Below are 5,142 nucleotides of genomic sequence, written 5' to 3'. Positions count from 1 at the left end.
TTATCTCTAAGGAATTCCCACTCCCCAACTCTCTTCCTCCAGCTCCTCACAGCCTCAGTGAGTGGGGTGGTGGGATCTCTCAATCTGATCGCAGACTTCCAGTCAGCGAGGCCAATCTCTTTTCTTTGGAATAGCATAACTTGATACAGCAAACACAAGTCACATATGGCTTCTGAGAACCTGAAATGTTGCTGGTCCAAACTGTACTAGCACTGTGCATGTAACAGATTCACCATCTTCCAAACAGTAAAAATAAAAGAACATAAAACATCTCATTATTTTCATAATGTTTAGGTGACAATAATATTTATGGCATGTTGGGTTAATAAAATAGTTCATCACAATTGATTCTCTTGTTTTCCTCTTTAAAAGTATAGCTGCTAAGCCAGATGTGATAGCACACGCCTTGAATAATGCCAGCACTTTGGAAAAAGAGGCAGGTGGATCTATGTAAGTTTGAGGCCAGCCTGGTCTGCATAGCGAGTTCCAGGCCAGCTGGAGCTACAGGGAGACCCTGTCTCAACAAACAAACACTCAAAGATAGAACAAGTCCAATTTAAGAGTCTGATATGTGTTACTTTTCAATTCCATAGCCCCCTGCCCGGCACAATCTAAGCATAAAGCAGCACAACGGAGAAGGTCGGGGTGGGAGGAGAGGACATGCTCTTTTTGTGGTCGATTAACTATTCATGTGTTTACCCCTTTGTCAAATAAGAATAATCATTGCTACTCTACTGACTGCACACTGGTTGCATCATGATGTGAGCGAAATAAAAGCTCCTTAAACTGTAAATCGCTTCATAAATGATGGTTGTCATGGTACTAATAATTATGATGGCTTCCATCATATTTTGCCATGTAGTGTTGTAACTAGTTAGTTAACACAGCTGCTGTGAGACTTTGGCCTGGAGCCCGGCAGAAATTTCTTTTGCATTAAAACCATACGCGGGTGTGCCACTAGGTGGCAGGAAATCCCACACTGTGGGTCTGGCTGGTTCCTACAGCACAGCCAGGCCTTGCAGAGGAAAACCTGTTGTGTCCCTGAGAAGTTCTTGGCTTAAGCATCTTTTTGCATGTGCAGCATTGTTCAAAGCACTATGAGGATCACAACGAGCTTCTAAGACACAGAACCGTTCTTCGGGAGCTTTAGTGTGTCAAGCAACAATTAGGGAGGCCACTGTTTGGGACTGAGCTCCCGTACTCGGACCCTGACAGACCAGACCAAACCGGAAAAGAATCACCAGTGCTAAATACCCCAGAAATTGAAAATGTAAGGAAGTGGACCCTAAAACAGATTGGTTTCCAGAAAAACAGATTCCAGTCTACCTAAGCTAACATGAGGAAGTCTTTTCTGCTTTAACTCTTCCATAAAAGGTAACCTAATGGAGCTGCAGAGATGGCTCTGTGGTTAAGAACACTGGCTGTTCTTGCAGAAGACCCAGGTTCTAATCCCAACACCCACATGGCAGCTAACAACTGTCCATAACTCCAGTTCCAGGGGGATCCCTCCGCTGGCATTGCACGACATGGGTGCACTTACCTACATGCAGGCAACACTTGCACATCTTAAAAAAAAAGTAACCTAACATTGATCAGTCAGCACTTTCCCTTCTGTGTCTTTGTCCACACCTTGCAAATCCCACTGTCCCACCACTGTCTGGTGAGAGTGCGCTGAGTGCTATTTCTGTTCTGTAGAATCAGGCGCTACCCCGATTCACCCTGAAGAAAAGCCATTTAGATTTAGGACTATATCTGTTGTAATGTTGTCTTTTTTTAAGGAAAACTTTTATTTATCATTTTTATGTGTATGAGTGCACTGACTGCATATACATAAGTGGGGCTGTTTCATGCAGTGCCCACAGAGGCCAGAAGAGGGCATCAGATCCCCTGGAACTGGAGTTATGGATGGTTGTTAGTGCCATGTGGGTGCTGGGCATCAAACCTGGGTCCTCTGCAAGAACAGTCAGTGCTCTTAATCACTGAGCCATCTCTCCAGCACCAGTAACTTTTTTTTTTTTTTAAGACAGAGTTGGGGGCATTCCAGGAAGAGCAAGCAAGTACAAAGAACACCCGACCTACATGTGAGAGGGGGCATCGGGCATGGCACGATGAAGAGCGGGTACTCTGGCCTGCGTCGAGTGGGCACTAGTGAAGCCAGATGTCAGAAGTGTGCAGACAGGCCTGAGTGATGGAGGAATGTCCTGCTAGAAATGGAGGAAGTCCTGATGAGAAATTGATAGGGTACAAGGGAGAAGAGAGACAGAAGTGGGAAGCTCAAGGGGCCAAGTTGGGAAGGATGCCATGACCAGACTGTGGCCCTGGGCCCTCTTGCAGGTGATACAGGTTCACTGAATTCCTTCTTATCTGGGGAGAAGTCCAGCAGGCATTCTCTACAAGGTTCTGGAGGGAGGTTTGTACACGAATGTACTTAACACAGATGTTGTGACTGGGCTCTGAAACCCTCCAAGTATAAGTTTAAAGTGATGGGGTTTGCAGGTGATACAGTCCAAAGCAAATGTGAGGATAGCCTGGAATCCAGTGTCACTCTGGCAACTTGAGGCCCCGAGGCTTGGGAAGCATCCTAAGCCTGATGGAATGGAATGTTGCACAGGTTCTGACCTGCACAGTGGCTCTGGAAAACAGGGTTGGCAATGCGTGTAGCCACCCAAAGCAGGAAGCCTTTGTCTGGAACACTCCGTCGTCTTTCTACAGCCTCACTGAACAGTCTTGCTCACTTAGAAAGGAAGCTGCCATTTCACCGCACAGAGGCTGCCTGTGCAGCAGTGAGAGCAGAGGACACGGCCAGGTGAGGCCAAGGTGAAATGGGACGGGGGTGGGGGGGGGTGAGGACCAACTATGAGTTTAAAGTGATGGTTTGGCTCACGATTGTGGACACATATTTCTTGGTAACTTTAAGTATTTGAAGGACTCAGTACAGGGAATCAAAAGGCTCTGAGGGATTTGGTTAACAGGCCCTATGTGTATCACAGGCTGGTGAGGACTGAGGATACTGAGTTCATATTTCCATTCTCTCCACAACTGTTCCCCAAGCTTTGAAGACTGGAAATTTTTTTAACTAATGTTTTGCTTCCCGTGGCTAAGAATAGCATCTAGATATAGCAGGTAATTGGTGACGGATAGATGAAAAGATTCCTTGCCTGGAGACCAAAGGATGTTCAGGGACAGACTCCAGCAGCCCTGCATAGGCCAGTCCCACAGCCTTTAGTCTCTCATTGGTTCCTCATGCACAAAAATAGCCTTCTGATACTGGGAGATTCAGCTCCCATCCAGGAAGACGTGAAGAAAAATTGGTGAGTTTGTGCTCAGGTGACTATGAGCTATATGCCTCTGTAGCGCCCTGAGAGGGAAGGAGCAGCCCCAAGGGGCGCGCAGTGCTTACTCAGGCCCAGCCCTCATGGTAAGAACACACCCCCACCCTTGAAAAGGCTTCTGCACCTATTTACTTCTGTGTAGCTAAGGTGTCAGCCATTGGCAATAAGGCAGCTGTGGGCTTTCCTGGAAGGGAACATCCTGCCAACCTTTTCTGTTCCCTATATACTTCCATTCCTTTTGAATTGAGGGTCAGAACAGTGGGCTGCAGCCTTGGCACCAGCTCGCAGAGAACCTACCACTGCCCTCTGCAGATCACATCCTGCTGAGGCAAACATGTCAAGACTTGGCAAAGAATAAACACCTCTAAGTTCTGCTATCTCCCTTGGTTCTCTCTCTCACTCTTCCAAACCCACACTTTTTCCTTCAAAACCACCCTTATGCATATTAGCACATGCAAATGGGGTACCTGGTCCACCATCTGATGCAGTCTGGGCTCAGCTAGAAACTCCTGCATCAGTAACTACAGTGCAGTGATGACCAAAGCTATCCTGGTTGGAAGCATGTACACCTGACTGTGTTTGGAGGGACATCTGAATTGGGCCAAAGCAATGGAGAGGGAAACTTAAAGGAAGAACGTTCCAGCCTGAAGAACAGACATGAGCACAAGGGCCAAAGCATCAGTGGTGTGGCCGGGGTGTAAATGCAAGGAAAGGGACAGTGGCGGTCACAGGAGCCAGATGACGGCGCTTGGTAGAACATATTCAGGTCAGATAGTACATACTTCAAGACAATAGAAGAGTCAATGATGGTGCCTAGCATAGGAGGGAGATGACCAGCTGTGTGCTTTAGAAAGACTTTCAGCCTTAGAGAAGAAACTTGGGAAGTGCCAGAGAGAAGGACGTATATCCACTAGGGAGGTGGCTTCGGTGATAGGGTGAGAGGTTGTGAGGACTAGAGCTAATCATGGTGGAGGAGAAGGAAGAGGAGAGGAAACAGAGGATGCTACATGTAGACCCAGGAAGGAGGATTTCTAGGCATCTCGATGGGCAACCATTTGACTGAGGCACGGACTAAGAGATAACTTGGGGAAAGGGAGAATTGGAAGGCTAGGTAAGCTCCTCTCTGAAGGTGTTGAAGTACATCTTTGGGGAGTGACACACAGACCTACAGAAGCATGGATATGAAGCTCAGGGGAGGTATCCAAGCCAAGGATGCAGACTTGGAATCTTCAGAGAGACAATGTTACAAGTGGATCCAGCAAGGAGGATTCTTGGGCTGGATCAACAGGTGTGTGGTGGTTTGAATGAAAATGCCCCCCATAGGCTCCAAGGATTTGGATGTTTTGTCCCCAGATGATGGCGCTGTTTTGGGAGGTTTTGGAAGGTGTGGCTATCCTGGAGGAAGCACATCACTTGCGGTGGGCTTAGAGTTCTTAAGCCTTGCCAGATCTCCAGTTGCTCTTGTTTCCTGTGCTTACTGGAATATGCAGAGCTTAGCTTCCGCTCCTCCTTCAGCCATCTCTGCTGCCGTGCCTCTCCGTCATGATGGACTGTAATTCCCTGGAACCGTAAGCTCAAATAAACTCTTTCTTTTATAAGTTTTTTTGGTCAGTGTTTCTATCACAGCAACAGAAAAGTGACTAATACAAGGTGACTTGTGAGTGAGATGGTGCCAGAGAGCATTGAAAGAGTGGAGCAGAGAATGTGGTAGGTCATGAATGTACAAAGAGCCAGGCAAGCATCAAAGCATATTAAGGAGGCTGGAAAAAAAGAGAATTTAACTGTGTTAGGGAATACCAGGAAGGGGAGG

This window comes from Nannospalax galili, unplaced genomic scaffold (genome assembly GCF_000622305.1).
Source record: "Nannospalax galili isolate Female #2095 unplaced genomic scaffold, S.galili_v1.0 scaffold44, whole genome shotgun sequence".
Classification (NCBI taxonomy): domain Eukaryota; kingdom Metazoa; phylum Chordata; class Mammalia; order Rodentia; family Spalacidae; genus Nannospalax; species Nannospalax galili.
Note: the sequence above shows the minus strand (reverse complement) of the source record.